The following is a 23,670-nucleotide window of genomic DNA, read 5'->3' on the forward strand; positions in this document are numbered from 1 at the left end:
GACCCTGGCAGGCTACAGTTCATGAAGTCGCAAAGAGTCAGACACGACTGGGCAACTAACACACACCACCCCCCAACCCCCAGACAGCAGGACAAGTTAAAGCTCCTCTGGCTGCCCTTGCCAGGGTGTCCAAGAAGGTCATGCTTCCACTTGTCACAGCTGTGTGTGCTGTTCTATCATTTGCCTTTTAAAAATTTAACCATCAGATCACTTTTCCACGTAAGAGGGGGAAAATCCCAGCCAGAAACTGCAAACCAGGAGCTGCTGACCAGATGTGCCCGTTTTGGAGTGCATGAGCTGCTGGCTTATAACAGTTAACACAGGATCCCCTAGAAAAGCCTGTAGTTAATAATATCCCCGTCTCCACTCCCCAGGGACCTTTGGCTTCCTCCACTCCTGTCTTCAATACCCACAAGGTATGCTAAGCACAGAGAACCCGGAAAACAGAATGGGCAAATCCCCACAGGGACGCATGCCCATTTGGCATCAATGCTGAGGTCAGAGGAAGTCGACGTGCAGCGAGCAGCAGCAGCAGGAGCAGTTTGGGACAGAGGAGATAGCACATTGCCAAAAAGGGGCTCGGGACTCTAAGGAGAGATGGAGACCAAGGAGAGACATTCTTCAGGGAGGCGGCATCCGGTGGAGTTGACGTGCTCAAGACGAAGCATCAGACACACCTGGAGCTATTCCCAGCCCGGCCATTTACAAGTCCTGGGACCCGGGTAAGTCCCTTATTCTCTCAAAACCTCAGTTTCCTCATTTAAAATAATAACGTTAATTGCCAATTCTTGGGCTGTTACAAGAATCAAATCAGAGAATGCAAGGAAAGAGCTTGGCATGAACTTTGGAACCTACTGAGCACTCAATAAATAATAGCCCTGTTATGACTGTCATTCAGATTTTTGTCATTACTATTATTATTACTATTGTAGCATTAGGCTTATTGGTTTGGAGGTAGTTTCAGTATTTAAGGTTCCTGTGATTCCAGCAACTGGATGAAAGAAATACTGGAAGTTTCTGAAATCGGAGGACAGTGGTGGAGTAAGTGTGGGCTTTTAGATCATAAACCCTGGTGATCAGAGCCCCAGTTCTATCCAAAGCTAGTTAGTCTCAGCTTTCTGAATCTCAGTCACCTGCAAAATGGTGATCATGGCATTGTCTTCATTGTAGAGGTTGCAAAACAAACAAGAAAATTAAAACATCTAGGAACTTCCCTGGTGGTCCAGTAGTTAGGACTCTGTGCTTTCCCTGCAGGGGGCATTGATTCAATCCCCAATCGGGGAACTAAGATCCCACATGCTGCCAAAAGACAAAAGAAAAGATAAAATAATTTCTATACATCAGTTACTTTCTCGTGACTCTGAGTGATGTGGTCTATTAAAAGGGGGAGTGAGACAGCTGTGTTGCCTGTTGCCCCACCAGCCCCCAGAACTCACCACTTCTCTTATCCAATTCCACCCTCATCACCACCCCCATGCCCAGCTGCCAAGGTCTCTAGGATCTAAAACCATCTTTCACATTCCATCCTGTCTCGTCTCTGAAAGGCCTCCATTGTACTAGAAGGGACTTAGGCTGAGTAAGTTTCTGTGCAAAAGTTGCCTGGCCCCGTGAGCTGCCTGCCAGCAGCAAGGGAAGGTGTCAAGGTGCAAATGGGAACCAGATTTCTTTCCTTTAGAAGCTTCCCAAGGTTGCAGACTACTGGGTTGGTCTGCCTTTATATTCTGAATTATTGGGCCACACTTTGACCAACAAAACAATATTCTTAAAGATTATAATGAGAACATGGACAGAAAATAACTTGACTGGCTGTTGGGATTAGATGGTGTGTTTCTCTCCTGGAAGAGAACATCGCTGAGTACTCTTTGAGGTACAAGGGAAAGACTGTTAAGGTGGCTTATATGGGAGATTACTCTTCTCATGTGGCAAGAAGCCTGACCAAGGATGTTCTAGGATTGTTATAGTAGCTAATGATGGTAGGGATCAGGGGCAAAATCCATAACACTCTTGTTCATCCCCTCATGGTCACAAAATGGCTGCAGCCACTATTGACATCAAGCCCTCACAAGATGATCCCAATGTGGATAGTAAAGGGGCTGATAAAAAATGACCCTCTCCTGGCAAATCTCTCTCTCTCTCTTTTTCTTTTTTCTTTAGGGAAGAATTTTCCTAGAGGCCTTTGTCAGAGCTCCCCCTTACATCTTATTAGCTAAATTTGAGTCACTTGTCCACTCTAGATAATCATGGAGCCTGGGAAACTCAGTTGTATTAACATAACTGATACGGACACAACTCAGTTGTATTAACTGGGGCTTGCTCATTGTCACCCTGATGAAATTGGGATTTTGTTAGCAAAGAAAAAAGAAAAAAGATGGTGAGTAGGTCAACTATCTTGTAGAGCTTATCTTTGAGGACAAGTTGTGATCGTTGTCTTTGCTGTTCCTGCCTCATCTGGCACAAAGTCAGGGCTCCATAAATCTTTGTGAGAAGAATGAATAAACATATCCAACCTGACATTTACCATGATACCTAGTAGGTGCTCAGTAAATATTTATTGAACAAATGAATTTGTCCCAGTGCCTTGAATAGCATTGGGGGTGTATTAAGTTGCCAAATCAACTTTAATATCCAGTTATCAGATTCCTTATTAAAAAAATTGAAGGACCTCAAGGGCAGGGAGGGCTTCCCAGGAGGCTCGGTAGTAAAGAATCCACCTGCCAATGCAGGAGACACAGATGACTCGGATTCGATCCTTCAGTTGGGAAGATCCCGTGAAGGAGGAAATGGCAACCCACTCCTGTGTTCTTCCCTGGGAAATTCCCATGGACAGAGGAGCCTGGCAGGCTATAGTCCATGGGCTTGCAAAGAATCAGACATGACTCAGCAACTAAAGAACAACAACAAAGGGCAGAAAACATGCTATTTATCCAAACACTATCCAAACAGCCAGATACGCTGTTCTAGACCATCCACCGGCAAACTTCCTATGAAGGGCCAGATAGTAAATATTCTAGGCTTTGTGGGCCATATGGTCTCTGCGAAGGACATTCCACTCCACTGCTGAAGCGTGGAAACAGTAACAAACAATGCATCCATGAAAGGTCCTGGTTGTGTGCGAATAAAATGTTATTTGCAAAAAGAAGCAACAAGCCGGATCTGGCCTGAGGGCGGGAGCTGCCCACCTCCTGCTCTTGACCACAAAAGCAGGATCCCAACCTGGATCAGAGCCATCACGCTCTGGGGTGGCAGCAGAGGCCAAGGATGTTTTGGCTGCTGTGTTAGATTCTCTGAAAAGTAGATTCCAAAACAGGTTTTGATGTGCAAATGATTTAAGTAGGGGAAGTGCCTATGAAAGACTTCCCTGGTGGCCCAGTGGTAAAGAATCCACCTTCCAGTACAGGAGATGCAGGTTTGATCCCTCGGGTGAGAAGATCCCCCGCAAAAGGGAATAGCAATCCACTCCAGTACTCTTGCCTGGGAAATCCCATGGACAGAGGAGCCTGGCGGGCTACAGTCTGTGGGATCACAAAGAGTCCAACACCCTCGGGTGAGAAGATCCCCCGCAAAAGGGAATAGCAACCCACTCCAGTACTCTTGCCTGGGAAATCCCATGGACAGAGGAGCCTGGCGGGCTACAGTCTGTGGGATCACAAAGAGTCCAACACGACTTAGCAACTAAGCATCAACAACAATGCCTATGAAGGATTAAGGGGAGGAGGCAGGAGAGAGAGGGCGGAGCCTTCATACCTGGATGCAACTCTGAGACGTCTGAAGGAGGGTGTGAGGAGGAAGAAGGGCTGAGAAGGAAGAACCTTAGATCACAGTGCGGGTCAGAGGAAGTCTCAACCAGGCTAATAGGGAGGCATCAGGTCAACATCACCTGTTGGAGGAATCCTGTAGCCTGCAGGTGTGGGCCTGAGGGACTGAACCCATTAGGTGCGGTCACTGTCCGGAAGCAGCCTAGGAGAACACGTTCTTATCATCAGGGCAGTAGAAGATCCAGGAAGGCGACCAGTGAGGTTTTTCAGTCAACTATGCTCCCCAGAGCAGAGATCTCATTTCCATCCCAAACTTTCCAAAGGCCACTGCCCAGGGAACTCATCAGGAATTATATCCACAGACAGCAATGTGTGTGTGTGTGAGTCACTCAGTTGTGTCTGACTCCGGCCCCATGGACTGGAGCCCGAGAGGCTCCTCTGTCCATGGGAATTCTCCAGGCAAGAATACTGGAATGGGTTGCCATTCCCTTCTGCAGGGGATCTTCCCGACCCAGGGATCAAACCCAGGTCTCCTGCATTGCAGATTCTTTACTATCTGAGCCACCAGGGAAAGGACACATGGCAAGTACTGGCTGGTATCTTCCTTTTCCGCTTGGGACCAGGGGATCAAATGCTTAAAGTCTTAGGTATACTTCTTGACACTTAGAAAGTGTTCCATATGTGGTTGCTGTTACTATTACAGTTCTTTTAAGAACATAGTTTGGAGGTGTCATAGTATGGATGAAATCCATCTTCATTCTACAAGACGCTGGAACAGCGAGGGTCCAATGCTTTCCCTGGAAGGCTTGATGTCCTTAATATCCAGATGGAGCCTTGTTTCCCAGACTGTGTTCTGTGGAACCCTGGTCCTCGGGAGGGTAAGGCAGTAGACAGGATGCTAAGCCAAAATGTTCGGTGCTCAGCTAAGTTTGAGAAATACTTCTTTAACTAAATTCAAAAAGTTCTCTTCCTGCAAATCTCCTCAGGATTTTGGTCCCAGATTCTGAGAAGTGCCCAAACCCTGACGTACCATGGAGCTCTTTTTATCATTAGGCTCAAGAGAGTGGGGCAATCCAGAGTAAAAATTGCAGGCCCACTGTGAGTCTGTGGATATGATCCTGGTTCTCTCATCTTTAATGAGTTTCTCGCACTCTTGAGGAATATCCAGATAATAAGAACGACTGTGGATGCTTGAGAGCCTTCTACAGAAGCAGTATCGCATCATGCTCTAGAGCATGGGTTGGAGGACCAGGCCTACCTGCCTCAGTTTCCTCATCTGTAAAATGGGTATAACAATCGTTGCTGCTTCCTAAGGTGACTGTAAACCTCAAAGGGATGGTTACTGCATAAAGACATTGAACACAGGCACTTAGAAAGTAGCACTGGAGTGTTACGTACGGCTGCATGCTAGGCATTTTATAAATGTCACCTGTATTCCCCCAGGAGCTCTTAGAAATTGGCTCAAAACGCTAAACAAAACCAAATTTAACGTGTGTGACTTTGAAAGGGTTTCAGTGAAATCTGGTACCCAAGTTGCGGCAAGATGATTTCCTGGCGGAATGATTACAGGTCACAAAACCACCAGAGTACGTGTTTGCGGCGGGTCTCCAGGTGGCGGTTTGACAATTCTCTCCCCCGGGCCAGATGCATCGGAAATTCTGCAGGGAAACATGGAGAGGCCAGACCCAAGCCACACTTGGTGACATTCCCCAGAATCTTTTCCAAGTGTCAAAGGATATTGGAACCATGCTGGGGAGTACCGCATTGTTTTAAACTTTGTGAAAATTGGCCACTTTGGAGACAATTTAGTTCTACTCTGCGTATTAAATCATTTTGCTATTTTATGAGTTTTATAGAAAAATAATAATAAACTATTTCTCCCCAAGGCCCTAGGAGAAATTGTGTTGCAGTATTAGGTTATGATCTCTTGTACAATTTAATAGATATTCAAGACTGTTTTGTTTTAATACACAAATATAGAGACTTAGTGAAAGGTGTGATGGGAAATACATGTTCTTGGATCATCGAGGATTTAGCATTGGGGTCCCTTCCAACTAACTCTATAAGCAAAATTATATTTCAATTATAGGCTTCGTTGGGGGATCACTGTGCCAGGTGAGTAAATTGCTCTGTGGGCATGAGCTGGCTATTTAGGGAAGTTCATTGATTGTGGCAGGGGGTATTTCAGTGAATTATAGTCCCAGGAACCTGACAGTTGGGGAAAGACCTTTTTTATAATCAACTCTTGCTTTACTCTTTTTTAAAAAATATTTTATCTTTTTCCTTTATGTGTTTATTTGACTTCTTCAGGGCTTTGTTGTGGCATGCTGGCTTAGCACGCTGTGTCCTGTGGGATCTTAGTTCCTGGACCAGGGATCAAACCTGCATCCCCTGCAATGGAAGGTGGATTCTTAATCACTGGACCACCAGGGAAGTCCCTTGCTTGACTCTTGTAATTGAAGGAGCAACAGCAATGGGAATCCCACAGAACCCTGAGTGATCCCAAAGTTGATTCTAATGGAATCAGCAAAGTAAGTTTTATAAAGAGATTTTTGTTTCTACACTGAATTGGCCACGTAAAATGGAATGGGAAAATGAGACAAGACAGAGCAATGGCATGGAAGCAACACTGGGAGTATCTACTATGTGCCAGGTCTCAAGGACTGAAAACACAGCAGTAGGGACTTTCCCGGAAGCCCAGGAATAGTTAAGGCTTCACCTCCCAATGCAGGGGCCATGGGCTCAATCCCTGGTCGGGGAACTAAGGTCCCAGATGTTGTGGGGTGCAGCCAAAAATTAGAAATAAATACAGGAATAAATAAATAAATGCACCTGTACCATCTAAAAAAAAAAAAAAAAAAAAGAAGACACAGTAGTAGACAAAACCTAGTGTCTGCCTTAATAGAAGCTCACAGGTGAAATGTAGGCGTGACCTTCAGCACATCTGACATCTATGGTCGATAGACTTCTGAGATGGCCCCCCCGAGCCCCACTTCCTGGTATCCACAGCCTTGTGCAGTCCTCTCCCTTTGAGTAAAATATTTCTAACAGAACAGAGCATCATCAGATCCTAAAATAGTGTGAACTTCTGAATATTTATACACACTCGGGATTCAGAGAGAAGGATGCTGGTTCTGAGATGTAAAACTGCAGATAGATAATTGTAGGTGAAATAGCTCTCATGAAGAAACAACTTTTCTCGAAGATTCTCACTTCTTAAACTCACTTGCTTCATTCACATACACACAGGATCTTGGCTCCAAGGACCCAGCAAGAGAAGGAGTTCATTACAGTTCCTCTCTCTCAAATCCCTTTACTGCCTGATGTGAAATCTTACTTGATCCTGAGGATGTCACGTTTTAGTGAATACAAACTCAGCCATGACTTGGCCAGTTTAAAAACTCTTTCTCTCCTCAAAGCCTGCGTCTCCTTCCAAGAGAAGTTGATCTGGACACGGACTGCCTGCCTTTAAACCCCCTCGCAACGTGTGACCTGCTTCCAGGCACCAGTACCAATAACTTAGTACCCAGGGCATCTGAGAGACACCAGTCATCCCAGCACAATGACTTCCAATTTAGTCAACTGGTGGGAGATAAAGGGAAAAGTCAGAAGGAAAAGGAGGAAGGATTTGACCTGGGGAAGAGGAGGGCAGAACCAGAATTTGGATCAAGAGAAAAAGCAGAGCTAGATGGAAAGAAACTTTCCTCACTGGCCTCAAAACATCCTTACTGGTGTGGCTTTAGTGTGTGGACAACTAGAAGAATACTTAACACACTATTCTGGAGGCTTCCTAGGGCACAGGAGACAGTGAGAATGTATAGTCAAGTGACTGCGAGCATCAGTCCTGAGCTGGAGAAACTGGGATGCAATTTTGGATGACTACCTACTGGCTGTGGAATCTTGGAAGTGTTCTCTGAACTTTGGAAACCCGAGTTTCCTTATTTGTAGAATTTGTAAAACTCCCCCCACCCTGGAGAGGTTGTGTGGATCAAAGGAGGTGGTGTGTTTAAACAGCACAGGGTGGGTGTTGAGTTGGTGTTGTTAGTTGTCTTGGGGGAGGGGGAGAAGTGAAAGTGAAAGGATCAAACAGATCCTTCACTTTCGCCCCGCGATTTCTGAACTTGGTTTGGAAAGTACCGTATCCACTGGTGGGGCCTCTTTGGAAGTCCTGAGATGCTCTGGGCTGGACTGAAGGTGTCTGAGGCACTCGTGACCACACTTGGAAAGGCAGCACGGTGTAAGCAGCACGGAGAGCTGCAGGGTAGAAAGTGTTTCGCTCCCTCTGGCCTCTCCCGGGCTGGAGTTCAGAGAGACACAGTTGCTTTCCTTACCCAAGGCCAGGGAAATCAGAAGGCTGAGGGAGGACCTTAAGCCAAAAACTAGGCAGAAAAATCCAGGTCAAAATGGGGAAGATCCCACTGGGGTTGGAACTGAGGTTCAAATTCAGGGATTGAAACCAAGAGGAAGCAGAGGTTAAGAGAGACTGAGGAAGAAGGGGAGCAAGCTGATCACATAAGCAGGGACCCAGGTTCTTTCTGTCTTTCTGCTCTGCCTTTCTCCCAGGCTTGGTTTGTCCTCTTAGGCTGCCCAACATGGCTCAGAAAGGATGCTCAGATCCAGGCATCACGGAGAATAATTTCCGGATGTAGAAAACATGCATCTGTTTCTTGTATCTCTTTTCAAGGGTGATATTAAAGACATTTCAGGAACTGCTTAGCAGATTTCCTCTAATTTTTATTGGCCACAAGCATGTCACATGACCTCATGTAATCTATCAGTGGAAAAGCAGGAAGGAGCAACCATGATTGACATAAACCAGACATGATTCAAGGACCCAGTTTCTCATGGGATAGGAGCTGGGGAGCTGTATAATTTCTTGCAATGTGCATGGCTGACCAAGTGATTCATGAAAAACATTAAAGCTCTACTTCTAAGCCAGAATGGACAACGTGGCTGTCGAGTGGACAACCAAGAGCATCTTATAACTCCACCCTCTGGGTCGCCTCCCGCCTCGAATTGTGTCTTCTAACCTTTATGAAGACTTAGGTTCCAGGCACCAAAGCTAAGCATTCAAGACATCACCTTGCTTAGTCTTCACATCAACATTACGAGGTAGGTACCATTTTTATCCTCATTTACTGATGAGAAAATTGTGCCTCAAAATAGTGAAGTGATCTTCCTAAGTTGTGCTTAGTCACTCAGTTGTGTCTGACTCTTTGTGACCCCACGGACTGTAGCTCGCCAGGCCCCTCTGTCCATAGGGATTCTCCAGGCAAGAATACTGGAGTGGGTTGCCATGCCCTCCTCCAGGGGATCTTCCCAACCCAGGGATCAAACCCAGGTCTTCCACATTGCAGGCGGATTCTTTACCATCTGAGCCACCAGGAAAGCCTGTAATAACCTTAATTTTAATAAATCTTCCTAAGGTCACACAGTTATACAGTAGTAGACTCAGGACTCTTAAAATTGACAGATGCTATGGTCATGCTGCCCAATACAGCAGCCACTAGCCACACGTGACTTTTTAATTCTGAAGCACTTTGAATTAAAAATCCAGTCCCTGGGACTTCCCTGGTGGTCCAGTTGCGAAGACTCCAAGTGCCCAATGCAGGGCGCATGGGTTTGATCCCTGGTTAAGGGGACAAGCTCCCACATGTCACAGCTAAGAGTTGCATGCCACAACTAAAGATCCCATGTATCACAGCTAACACCCAGAGCAGGGCTTCTCTGGTCGCTCAGGGGTGAGGAATCCGTCTGCCAATGCAGGAGACACGGGCTCAATCCCTGGTTTGGGAAGATCCCACATGCCATGAAGCAACTAAGCTCATGCACCACAACTCATGAGTCTGTGCTCTAGAGCCTGGGAACTGCAATTACTGAAGCCCATGTGCCCTAGGGCCCTTGCTCCACAACAAGAGAAAACATTGCAATGAGAAGCCCACGCACCACAACTAGAGGACATTCCACTCAGTAATGATGATCCAGCACAGCCAAAAATTACGAAACAAACAAACCAAAAGACCTGGTGCAGCCAAATAAATAAATATTTTTAAAAAAAATTTAAATAAAAATCCAGTCTCTCAGTTGCACTAGCCACAGACCAAGTTCTCACCCAGTAGTGACATGCAGGCTGGTGGCTGCCACAATATGGTAGCCATAAAACCTTTTCCTCATCACCGAAACTTCTGTTGGACAGCATTGTTCCAGAACCCAAGATCTTAACCCCTTCACCAAAACGGTTCCATGAGACTCACGCTGTCAACTGGCAGTCTCTGTGGAGGTTTCCCAGGAAACAACATTCAAGACAGGAAGATTCCTATCTCTTCCCACCACCACCCACCTTCAAGGAAAAAAAGAAAAAAGAAAAAAGCTCTACCACCATGTAAGATTCTTAATTCTTTTCTGAGAAACTTCTAAACCACCAACTTGATGGTGGAAGGGAGGCAGACACGGAAAGGCAGTCCTCATACCCTGGGAGTGTCTCAGCGGAGGAAGAACTAGACAAAGCAACAACTCAGTAGTAGTCTTTGAACTTGGAGGCTCTTAGAATTACACTGTGGTTACCTGGCTCCTCCACACCCGGATCTAGCAAAACCCTGCCAGCTCCACGTTCCCAAGTTCACCCCAGCTCTCACCCAAACTGCCAATCCACAGCAAACGTGTTTCCCAATTCACCACAAGAAATCATTGTGTCAATGCCGGGTGACCATGCGGTATGAGGCAAGGCCCCGGATGAAAACCCCCAATACTCACATTGTTCCACCCTCACAAAAATTCCTCAAGGGCCATGGCTCATGAATCAGTTTGTGGTCTGGTTTCCCTTTGATTTTGAAACACTGATGAGTTAGGGGACGAGGCATAGCTCTTTCTCTAAAGGTGTTGTAACAGCTGTGGAGATATTTAAGATAGTGCACGTGTCTCTGCCTTTGCTCATCTTCCTGCATGCTCAGCTGGGTGCCAGCTTGGGGCTGCCAGGACTAAACTGTCCTCCAGAAGATGGATGGTATCCAGGAAGGAATATGTCTTTAGGAGACTCAGACCTCTACCTACCCTCTGAAAAAGAAAGGTCACTGATCTTTTAGCTCCCATCTCTATTAAAAGGGACCAATCTTTTAGGATTATCGTGAAAGTCAGAGAAAGTGATAGTTATAAAGTATCTGGCACACAGTAAGACTTCAGATAAATGCTGCTTCCTTCTCCCCTCCAACAACTGGATATTTGCTTTAAAAATTTGGGTAGAGTTGGGGGTGCATGTACATAGTATTCTGGACAGGAAACCAGAACTATCAAATCCTGAGAGTTACTCTTTTCTAAAGGGATAATCATCAAAGAACAATACCAGACAAATGGAAGGCAAAACAGAATTGTGTTATTAACTGGGGCTTCGATGCCAAGTCCCAAGGCAGGGCAAGAGAGTCACCTGGGCTGGGTCATACCACATGAAAGGCTTCTATTCTGAGGCCAGTGCAGTCTAAATAGCCTGTGGCCAAAGACAACCTTGACTCCAGCTCTCCTTCACCCCATATTGCCTCACCTGCAAACTACACAGGACAGTTAGGGGTGGGGAACAGTCTTAAAGAGAAGAGGCTGACGCTCTGTGTTACCCAGTCAGAGAACCAGAAAAGAGAGGAGAGGAAAAGGCAGGCAGACAGACATTGAGCCACACTGCCCTGCCCTGGAAACTCCAGTCTTAGGAAATGGAACCTAATCTGTATTCCCTAATATCACCAAATCCTATGAACAGAGGAGCCTGGAAGGCTACAGTCCACGGGGTCACAAGAGTCAGAAATGACTGAGTGACTAGACCACCAAGGAGGTCAGAAGGAACCTTATTAATACTTAGAAGACTCTAACTGGACAATCCTCCTGGCATGGAGATCCCTAAAGACTCCTCTGGTAATGATTCCAGACTGGCTTTACAAAGTCACTGGGAAGGGAGGTGGTGAAAGTTCTGATTCCTGGTCCGGTCCTGAAGACAGTGATCAGCAGGTCCAGAGCAGACCCTAAGAATCTACATTTTGCAGGTTGATGTGTCACCAGGAGGGAAAGACTCTTGTGACTTTGGTTTTATTTTCATCTAGTGTTGAATCAATCTCCTGGTGACTGGTCTACTTCTCAGGCTGTTTTCATTTCCATCCCCTTCCTGAGTCTTGCCATCGACACTTTCCTTAGTGAATTCTGCTTCTTCCTCAGATCCAAAGCCCCAACCTCCTCTGAAGAAATCTTTCCCCTCCAATCCCTTTGACCTTCAAAGCCACTGCTGTGGCCAAAGTGGGTGTTAGTCAGGAATGTGTTTTTCCAACTGACTTTTTATTTCTGCCTATATGTCTTTGAGAAGGCCCTGCATCTTAGGCAACCTGTGTTCATCTGACAATAGGCATGTTGAAAAAGTCTGGGAAGAATTTATCGTGCAAAAATCTGCATCTTCAGAGCTCGAAACTAAGTTGTAGGATCAAAGAATCACAGGTCAAATATATGAATTCACACACGCACACACAGAAAAAAATACCACCAAAATGTGGAATGTTCCGAGCACACATACGACTCCCGTAGGGGCCATAGAAAAGTCAATACATATATTGGCCCACTTGTCTCTGGACAGCTATGCACCCCTACCCCAATGCATCTAGTTCCCTTCCTGGGGACAGGATAAAGCAACAGACAATCAACACGCAAAGAACACCCATAAAATTGGCCTTAATCCCCATACGTTACTCTCACCCAATCTTGACCCATCAGCCAATGCTGACCTTCCATTCTAAGTTCCATCTTACATCCACTCTATCCCTGATGACTTCCTCATTCTATTCCCCAACTTCTGAGCTACCCCTGATCACCTTTCAGAGTACGAGGCCAATTATTAAGTGAATCTGAGGGATGGCATGAGAATTTCTATACATCATTCAACTGATGTCATCTTCAAGGATAGATCTAGGTATAGAAACAGATCATGGGAAACATACACACGCTACAGAAACTTCAAACCACAGAGGGGGACACCATTAGTTCCAGCCACGGGGACAGAGACAGGCTAAAGTCTCTTTGAAAAAGAAATCTGATTGGCCCAACTTGTTTCTTGAGCTTATGTCTGATCCAATCAGCTGCAGTCAGGGAGGGTCACATGATATCAACATGGCTGCTGAGCATCATCCAGTGAATGAGAGGGACCTTCTCAGAAATAAAGATTTATAGGATGAGCAGTCACTCTACAAGATAACCATACTGTACTTGGGCTACTTTTGTTTTTAAAACACTTCCATAGCACTTTTTATGTGCCAAGTACTGGTCCAAGTGTTTCCTTCATTCCTATCAACCCTTTGAGACAGACTATGTTATCAGCCTATTCTAGCGATGAGGAACCTGGGGGACAAAAATACTAAGTCATTTTTCCAAGGTCATACACCTGGTAATTAGCAAAGTTGGGATTTGAAGCCACACAGTGTGACTCAAGGATACATGCCTTTAACCACTATGTTCTACTATCTCTCAAGTTTAAGTAGAAAGAAACATGGTCTCCATCGTCTGACTCCTTAAAGCCTTCAGAGATCAAAGTGCAGGAGTGCTTCACACAGCCTTAAAAAGTTGTGTGGTGAGCCCAGAGTAAATCACAAGCCTGCAAATGGCAAAGGAACCTGTCTGCCTCGCCCCAACCCATCCCATCTCTTCCCATTCTCCTGACTTCTAGCAACAGGTTTGGAGAACAAAAATGAAAGTGAGACCAAGAAAGACAGAATTCTCAGGCTTCATCTGCAAATCATCAGTAATGGTATCATTCAGAAAACAAAGCACCGCAACAAATTAAAAAGGTAAAATAATGCCCGAGAGTCATAGAGCTTAATGCTTGACTTCTAACTGGTGATATGGTAGCCAGTCTATACAGCCTGTCAGCATTGTGTCCCACTTGCTGCTCTTCCAGAGCCCCAAGCCTACACAGAGCACCTTAGGCCTGTTCCCTTTGAGGCAAACCAGCCTTCTCCTTGGGAGACCTCATTCAATCCCATGGGTTCAGTTACTTACCAGATGTTGGTGACTCTCCAAACTAAGCATCCTAGATTTCCCTCCTTCCCTGAAGACCAGTGAGTCAACTTCCCACTGGCCATCTCCACTTGGCCATGGCATGGGTTCTTCAAATATGGCATGCCCAAAACCAAATCCAACATTTCCTTGCCCAGATCCACTCCTTTTCAGTTGGTCCTGACTTCATGGGAAATGGTATCACGATGTATCCAACAACACAAGTTTCAGAATCCTAGAAATAACCCTTGACCCTTTCTTCACCCTCATTTATTCTACACACATCCATTCATCAAGTCTTACTTATTTGTCTTCCTAAATATCCCTGGAATCCTTCCACTCTTCTTTATCCTCTCCACCACTTCCCCTCTTCAGGTTGCCATTTTGCTTGCTTGGATAACCAACATGGCCTTCTTGCAACAACAAATGCCTCCCTCCAATCTATTTCCCAAGCTGCAACCATCTAAAATTAAAAATCTGGTCGTATTCAGCTTTCCTTAAATCTCATCAAAATTTCTCCATTACTCTTGGAAAAGAAATCTCAAATCCCTTTAGAAAAAAAAAAGAAATTTCAAACCCTTAACATGACTAATAAAGCCTATAAAGTGCCCATCCACCTTTCCATACTTATCTTACACTACCCTTCCATTCACTACCCTTTCTTGTGAAACTGAGAACTGAATAAATATGCCCCTGGTATATTTTAGAGGTGCCTCTAAAATGACCTCAATGACCCCTCCTCTAATATTCAAGCACATGTATAATCCCTCTCCCTTGAGTATAACCTGGACCCAGTGACTCACTTCTAATGAAAATAATATGATAAAAGTGAAAAGATGTCTCCTCCAAGATTAGGTTACAAAAATATTCTGACATTCATTATATTCTCTCTCTTCGCTTCCTCTCCCCACTCTTACTCTGCTCCAAGCTGTTGTAAGTAGCTCTATGGAGAGCATCAATTGGCAAGAAATAGATATATCCACCCAATAGTCATTGGGAACCTCAGGCAAAGCCATACCAAATTCCTAACCCAGAGACACTGACATAATAAATGTTTGTTGTTTTGAGCCATTATATTTTGAAGTAATTTGTTATGCAGCAGTGGATGACTAATGAAACTCTAGAGACTTTCTTATTTCTGAAAAACTGCACATGCTGTTCCCAGCTTCTGGGTTACTCCTCCTACTCCTCCTCATGCAGATCCATTTCACCTAACTCCAATATATTCTCAAGTCTCAGGTGAGATGACACTTCCTCCAGGAAGCCTTCCCTGACTTCCTTCACTATCACGTTGATTATACCAGACAGAAAGCTCCATGAGGACAGGCACCATGGCTGTCACAATTCACTTTGGACCCTCTGTATCCAAAAAAAGAACTGGCAATAGAATATGGGTTGTAAATACCTCCTGCAGAATAAAAGGCATAGAAAGGCTTCTCCTCTCCATGCTGATCTGAGTCTTCTCCTTATGCCCAGCATACGACTCTGTATCATATACACATCAACTACATCCTGAGTTTCTAGAAGCCATGCTTTTAATTTACATGGTTATAATATTGAACTCAAATCTGATATTTCCACAGAGCTTTAACATTTCCTTTTCTCATTCGTTCTTTTTTCACTTTCACAATAACCATCGGGGACATCACTATCCTCATCTCACACATAGGAAAAATGAGACAGAAAGACCTGAGTTAAGTTTCTTTGACAACCAAGTGCAAACTGCAAGTCTCGAAATGAGTCTCCAATCTCTCAGCCTAGGACTGCTCTCAGAAGGAAGTCAGATGAACAAACACTCTAATTACTAAAAATTTTGCTTTAAAAATGCAGATTGCCTTTTATAGATGACTGATGCTTTCACTTCATCACCCAGGCATCTTGGTAAGCAAATAAATGACAATATGAAATGCTTGGTCTCTAAGGGGAAAAGATTGCAGAATCAAGGAAATAAAGTAAAATCTAATTAAATCAGATCTGGAAAAAAAGGAAGTTATGAAAAAAAATCAGTAACCAGCGAAGCATAAAATGGAAAGAAATCAGTTTCAATGCTTTCAGATACATATTGGTAAGCTTAAAAATTGTCAGAAAAAAATACAGGAGGCAGAAGCAAAATAGGCTAATGAAAAAAGGAACCATTCACAACAGACTACTTTACAGACCATCAAATATGAGATTCCAGGCTGGGCTATATGTCTCTAGTAGTCACAAAGCACTCATTTTGTTTTGTTTTGTTTTGTTTTTCTAACTCCATAAGGATCTTATTTACCACGTGTAAGTAACATTTCTAAAACTACAAAGTTCTGAACTTAAAACAATGCAGTGGAATGAAAATCACAATAATACCAGTTGCAGTCTGCACAGTGAGGAAAATGCTTTATAACCGATGACTTTTGCTTCTTTGGTAATTAAATGCCTTTGGGTAGCCCACGGACACACCCACCATAGGCTGAACTCCACTCAACTGTAAAGAAGATTCCAGAAAAGTTTGCACAGTGAGCTATGGCTCCATGTGTGCTGGGTTGGCCTTTACTGTAGCTTTTAATTAGTTATCAATTTTTAATTGCATGCCATGTGCTCAGTTATGTCTGACTCTTCGCGATTTCTCTGCCCATGGAATTTTCCAGGCAGGAATACTGGAGTGGGTTGCCATTTCCTCCTCCAGGGGAATCTTCCCTGGCCCAGGGATCAAACCGACACCTCCTGTGTCTCCTGTATGGCAGGTGGATTCTTCACCCACCGAGCCATTTTAATTATTAGAGGGTTGACAAAAAGTCCAGATTTCCAGCGTCTGGGTTCACATCCTCAAATGACAAATATGAGTCAGAACTCAGGAAGTGTTCCCCCTTATCCAGGGCATGTGGTCTCTGTATCTCTAGTCATCACCCCCTATTTCTTCTATTATCAGCCTGTCTCTGGCATTTACAATTTTCCTGGGCCTCTAGAAGCATGGGGTTGAGGTCCCTATGCTAAAAAAAATGATGGCTGCTCTTAAAATTCCATTGGTTAAAACAGATTTACACAAGTGACCTTTGGGAAAAGGGAATTTGGGGGGAAGAAAGAAGTGTCACTAGGAATCCCCCAGGCACGTTTTCTCCTTTTGCTCTCTTTCTAGCCTCTCAGTCATGGCGTCTCTGCTTCTCTCTGTGTCTCTCTGCCATGTTTCTCCCGTACTGAGGCCAATTTCTTCATAACATCAGTTGGTAGTAATCTAAAATAGCCAGGCTGTTGTATGACAGCCTGGATGGGAGGGGAGTTTGGAGAAGAACAGACACATGTACGTGTGAGGCTGAGTCCCTTTGTCGTCCACCTGAAACCAGCACAACATTGTTAACTGGCTACTTGTTGCTGTTGTTGTTCGGTCTCTCAGACGTGTCCAGCTCTTTTGCGACCCCATGGACTGCAGCCCGCCAGACTCCTCTGTCCATGGGATTTCCCAGGCAAGAGTACTGGAGTGGGTTGTCATTTCCTTCTCCAGGGGATGCTGCCGACCCAGGGATCAAACCCATGTCGCCTGCATTAGCAAATGGATTCTTAACCGCTGAGCCACCAGAGAAGCCCTATTCTCTAATAAAAAGTTTTCAAAAATGAAAAAAGAAACTAGTTTTATTCAGAATGGGAAGACAAACTTACTGAGCTTTTTTTCAGTGATGATTATAGTCATGTGATACTTTATTACATTTTTGTTATTAATAACTTAATGATACATTTTTAGAAGTTTCTTTGGAGATTTCTTGCTTTAGGAGTAAAAGACCAAAAAAGCCATGAACTTTTCTGTTTCCTATTTTGGTAAAACTGGTTGAAATGGTACATAGACAAATGAACAATTTTAGCTTGGTGACAAGCTGAAAAATCCATCCTTTGTTAGCAATTACTGTCAGAATGAATACTCGTCTAGGCACTGTTGAGGATTTGACGCAATAAATATTATTAATATACCAAGTTGAAAAAATAAAGAAAAATAAAACAGCCAGCCTGGTCTGGCATCCATTTCCTAGTCTCTCAACTCAGTTTTCCCAGCTCCCGGGGCCCAGCGTCTCATTTCCCCAAATCCAGTTTGCCCAAACAGGAGTCAAATTGGTGGAGTTATCTATTCAAGTCAGACCCACCAATTACTGGTCACGGTTGTCGGTCATCCTATGAATCAGGGCGTCTGAGACAATACCCTGATAACAAGCACAAAATATGGCTTCTGAGAGCATCGAAGAGTCTAGGCAAGACACACTCCCTTCCAGGGCAGGCAGGCTGTGACCCGCCACCACCTCCCCAGACACAGCCCGAAGTCTAAAGCAATTTGCCTCTGTGCTCCCACGAGCTGTGGCCCAGCCAGGGCCTGGCTTCCAGAGGGCAGAGCTCTGTACAAAGGGATAATGTGCTTCACTTGGAGACCGAGCCCTCAGCCATAGGCACAAATGGAAGCAGTTAGTTGCTATAATGAATTTGTAATGCTCCTTCGCTTGTTTCCTCTCCGTGCCTGTTGGCCCTTCAAAACAGTGTGAATCCACCGGAGAACAGTAATTGGGCTTCTCCTAGCCAGCGTGGGGGTTCACGCCCGCTGCGCCCCCCACCCCAGACAAACCGCTGCACCTCCTCTGAAGTGGCCATAACAAATTTGCCTTTATTGGCCCGAAATTGGGAACTCCACGTTACTTGCCTTTGAGATAGAACAAAGAGCGTCTCTATTCTCTCTGGCTCCTCCCAGCCCCGAGATAGCCAAGAACAGAGTATGATTCTCAGGCTTCAGTTCACCCTGCAGAAACAAGGAAATCCTAGCAGCCCGAGAGGCACTAGGGCAGGGTGGTTAAGTACATAGGACCTGGCTGTCATCCCAGCTCTGCCAGGAAAGTGCTGTGTGATTTCCCGCAAGTTGCTTCACCTCTCTGAACCTCGTGTTCTCCATTCGTTAAATGCGGCTAGTCACACCTCCCTGGTTTGTGGAGAAGACAAATGACAAGTGAAAGCAACCCCCGGGGCTTGGGCCAATATACAACAAATAACGTTTCCCTTTCTCTCCTCTCAAATCCTCTCTCTCTAAATATTTGAAAGGGGCTGTCAGGATTTGAACTCACACTCAGGTGTATTCTCCTGCAAATGTGTGCTGAGAGTTGAATCCTTCCCCTCTTGCTGGCCCATTAGGCTGTGTCCAGTCTCCACTGTAACACATGATGCTTCAAGCACATCTCGTATATATAACTTTACCTCCATGGGTGTTTTCATTGGATAAATTTCTAGTAGTGCCACCGCTAGGCCACAGGATTTTCACTCCTGCCTGCCAGGTGTCACCAGGCTCATCTTAACCCTTTTGACAGGAGGAGGCCTAATCTTGGTTCCACCAATCACCCCATCCTCAGCCTCCTCAGCCTTAGAGGAGGCAGAGGAAAGCCCTGGCTAGCCTCAAGCAGCTTTCACACTTCCTGTCTTTCTATAGCTGGCAGAAGGCACTAGATGTTTCCACCAGAGACTGGGCTCAAATAGAGTTCCTATTTCCAAAAGAGAACCAGATATAAAGCTGGACAACCTCAGTTCACATCCTTGCTGTGCTTCCTGTTGGCTGTGTGACCCTGTGTGAGTTGCTCAACATCTCTGAGCTTTTGTTTTCCCCGTAGGTAAAAAGAGCACCAAAATGTATACCTGTGAACCTTTTGAAAGGCTTAGAAACAATGAATATAAAGCCCTGAATGCAGTGCCCGATTCCCAGGCGACTATCATTTTATTCCTGGTGCCCAGTACTTACTTAAGAATGCTATAATTTCCCCCGCAGGCTTTTCTGCTTCTTTCTTTGACATTTGACCAAGAATGCTGAAACAGAGCACCGTGTTGTGGAAGGCCTGGTCCTGCCTTCCAAGGGCAAGCCTCAGGGGTCCATTCAAAACCCTTTCAAATAAGACCTTCCACTTGAGATTCAATAGCTGAGAAGGTCAACTCATGGAGAGTCAGAGACAAAGGGGACATTTGTCTGATTTGGCCTCAGCACAGTTGTCAGGACTCTTTTTCTAAAAGCAAGCCTGTTACTGTTATTGTTATCATTGTGCTGTCATCGTCATTGTTTTGACAGTTGGGCATGGGGGCAACCATTCTCACTCACGCAGATAAGGGCACAGGGGACCCAGGCTCAACTGAGAAGGCCACTGGCCCCTCTGAGACGCAACCATCTGATTGGAACCCGCTGCAGAAGTCTGCACATACAAGTTCCTCCACAAAATCAGTGGCTATTTAGTGGGCACCTACTATGTGCCAGGACTTGTACAAGGTTCTAGGCCTGCCATGAGCCACACAGCAAGATGCTTCCCTAAGGTGGCACTTAGAGTCTGGTGGGGGAGACAGACACTACAACAGGGGTGGAGTCTGGTTTTGGTTTTAAGCACATAATGGCAAACTGTGATTCCCACTATAAAGAGAACACAGTGTAACATCTGAGGCCAACGAGGGAGGGAAACAGAAAGATTTGGGGATGCCCAAGGGATTGGACTTCCCTGACGGCTCAGACAGTAAAGAATCTGCCTGCAATGCAGAAGATTCCCTGTAGAAGGGAGTGGCAACCTACTCTAGTATTCTTGCCTGGGAAATCCCATGGACAGAGGAGCCTGGCAGGCTACAGTCCATGGAGTCCCAAAGAGTCGGACATGACTGAGCGACTAACATTAAGGGATTGACGGAGGTCTTAGAAAGCTGTGTGGCGCTGGGCTAAGCCCTCACCTGTCTGAGCCTGTTCCCTGCAATTCAAACAAGGGGTTACATTACCTATTCCTGAGTTGCTGAGGCACAAAATATGATCTCCCACGGAAGGTGCCCAGCACAAGTCCTGCCCCGCAGTAGCCTCTAAGTGGGGCTAGTTCCTCTGCATTGGTTGAACCTAGGGCTAAGCCTCCAGACCATTTAGCCTTTGGAACATTCCAATCCATGCTAGATACCTGAGGAGACCAAAAAGAGCCCCAGTTGCCTGCAAGCTCAGGCAGAGGCCTTTGGAATTTAGGAACTTCCCAAGGAGCCTGTCCAGGGCACACCCTGGTTTTGAGAAGAGATCCTACCTGCCTCCTCTTCCTAAAACATTACATCCTAGTGACATGAACAAAACAGTCCTGTCTTCATTACTGTATTGTCATTGTCGAGTTTACTGTTGCTATTACTACTAGTAATGATAATAATGATGGCAGTGTTTTTATTGCCTGTTTGCCTACTCAGTCTTTTAAGGGCTTCCATGATTTTCTCTACACGCCCAAAATCCACCCAATTATCTCTCAGAAACAAACGGGCTGTCTAATAGTCTAATACAAGACTCAGCAAGCACCTTATAGAAAGGGCCAGAGCATAAACATTTGAGGGTTTGTGGGTCTCTGTAGTGACTGTGTGAAAGCAGTTATCAGCAAAGATGAAAACAAATGGATAGGGCCATGTCCCAATAAAACTTTATTTATAAAGACAGTCAATGCGGCTGCAGTGAGTTGATGTGCAGGCCATAGTTTACATCCTCTAGGCTTTAAACGGCTTCTCACATGACATGGAGGATGTAAACAGGGTGATGTGCTCACAATTACCTTATTTTGAACCACATATGAGAGTGTTGTTGTGGAAACTCATACATCACTTGATGGAATCATTTAACAATCTTTGTAGTTGGTGGGCTTCTTTTTTACTACATTTTCCCAAGTGATCCTGAGATGTTTATACATTTAACTGCTTAACTAAAGATTTGTCTGTCTTGGTGAAAGACCGGTTGGAAGACAGTAACAAACCCTACAAGGGACTATGGTGCAACCCATAATGAATATGCATATTTACTAAATCTACAGAGATTTAGTAGATATTTATAAGAATGTGATCTCTCAATTACAAGTGTTAGAAATTTGAAATGAACCTTTGTAGATCAGACCTAGTAAAGCTAACCTATAGGACAAATGAAAATTGACTGTAATGAGAAGTGAATAAATGAGTGGGCATGTATTGCTTAGAATAAAATTTTCAGTGAAGACATAAGGTTGACATTTGGAAAAGGGCTATGTTTTGTAGGTGAAAATGAAAGTGATTTGCTCTGAGCCTTCCATGTGATGCCTGAAAAAGTATCTCAAGTGATGAGAAAGACATAGGTGGGAAGCTTAGGAAGGGTTTGAAGAAAACAGTTTTTTAAATGGGAAGGTTAGGGAGGGAAAGCATCAATTTCTAAACTAATGTACTATTTTAACATAGGAAGTGATTTAAAATGCTGTTTCTATAACTAAATTAATACCTCAAGTGGTGGGAGACATCTGATTATTTCATTTCCATGTCCTTAAAAGCTGGTACATTTGAGCTGTTTAAAAAATGGCAATTTCTCCTTGGGAAAATAGGAGGGTACATGATGGAAAGGCAGAACTGGTATCATCTGCTTTGTTCCCAGAGCCTCTGCAGGGCTTGGCACACAGTAGGTAGTAATGAATAAAAATGAATGAATGAGATAGTGAGTGAATGAATGAATGAACAAATAGTAATGAATAAAATGAATGAATGAGAGAGTGGGTGAATGAATGAATGAACAAATAGTAGTGATGAATAAAATTAATGAGTGAAAGTGTGAGTAAATGAATGAATGAATGAACAAATCATTTGAACACTTCCTGTAATGCTCACCACCTCAAAACAACTCAAATTCTAGCCAGGAAGGAGATCCATAGCTGTTTGGCCAGCTATAGAAATTCACTTAAACTTCACCTGCAAGTGTTGCCTCTCCCAGAATTTAGCATCTTCATGTTTTTCTCAAACAGGAAAGGTCAGAGAAAGCCAGAGAGTTCCCTCAGCCTCCAAGCTCCTGGACCTTAGCTCCTACTAAGCAGCACAAACCAAGCCAGAAACAATTCTGCCCCAAAAGAGAAAGGGTGGGGAGCGGTGGGGCATGGACTGGGCAAGAGGAGAAAAGGTAAAGGGTGGGATTCTGGAAACCCTTTCTCCCTGGGAGAAAGAAATCAATGAAACTCAAGCCTTGGACTGTCCTTTCTGCTGCCCACGGTGACTCAGCATGGGGGCCTGAGAGTCTTGTTGAGAAAAGATGATGGGGCAAAGAGAGAGATGGATGGGAGAAAATGGGGGCCTTTCACAGGAAGGCAGCTGGCCCCAGTCAAGGCTGCCACTATTGACTGAAGGCAGAGCCAAGCTAGGGGCAACACTGCTCAGACCACAGGGCCAGTAGCCAAGGGAGGAGCCGGCATGTACCTTCGCTGCCTGTCTGCAAAGACTGAGCTTCTAAGCACCAAGTTCAAGCTTCCTCTACATTCTTGAACTGGTAACCACGATAGCAGTAATAAAACCAATAAGAATAGCTAACACAGGGACTTCTCTGGTGGTCCAAAAGTGAAGACTCCATGCTTCCAATGTAGGGGATGAGGGTTCGATCCCTTGTCAGAGAACTAAAATCCTACATGTTGTGTGGCTAAAAAAGATCTCTGTGCCTATGGTGACAGTTACACAGCTCTGTAAACATAGCAAAAATCGCTGAATTGTGCAAGTAAAGCAAGTGAATTATATGGTATGTAAATTATAACTCAATAAAACATTTTTTAAAAAAGTAACGCTTAGACTTCCTATAAGCCAAACTTTATACACACTCAAGCCACCATCATTAACCCCATTTTATAGGCAAGGAAACTGAGGCACAGAGAGGTTAAGTAGCTTGCCCAAGTTAGCATGGAAGTGGCAGAGCCAAGACCTGGGTGACCAGCAGTCCTGGTTTGCTCAGAACTGTCCCCACTTTAGTGCTGAAAGCTGTGTGACCTAGCAAATCCTTCAGACCAAGGCAAATCAGGTCAGCTGGGTCACCCTAACCAAGGGCAGGCAGCAAAGGACATGTGTTTAACCACTTCCTGACCCTGCTCTGGGGAGAAGCATGGTGTAACTATTAAGAGCATGAGCTTTGAAGCCAGGATTAAGATCCAGG

General features: G+C 44.8%; 1 long non-coding RNA gene across 1 annotated transcript in view; it reads left to right on the forward strand.

The window, feature by feature from the left end:
* The first annotated feature begins 566 nt into the window (after positions 1-566).
* LOC122693294 overlaps positions 567-23,670 on the forward strand; it is a 31,191-nt gene continuing 8,087 nt past the window's right edge. The window contains exon 1 of the long non-coding RNA XR_006340851.1: positions 567-722. This is a non-coding gene — a long non-coding RNA (uncharacterized LOC122693294). The remainder of the gene's footprint in view (positions 723-23,670) is intronic.

Source organism: Cervus elaphus, chromosome 5 (genome assembly GCF_910594005.1).
Source record: "Cervus elaphus chromosome 5, mCerEla1.1, whole genome shotgun sequence".
Classification (NCBI taxonomy): domain Eukaryota; kingdom Metazoa; phylum Chordata; class Mammalia; order Artiodactyla; family Cervidae; genus Cervus; species Cervus elaphus.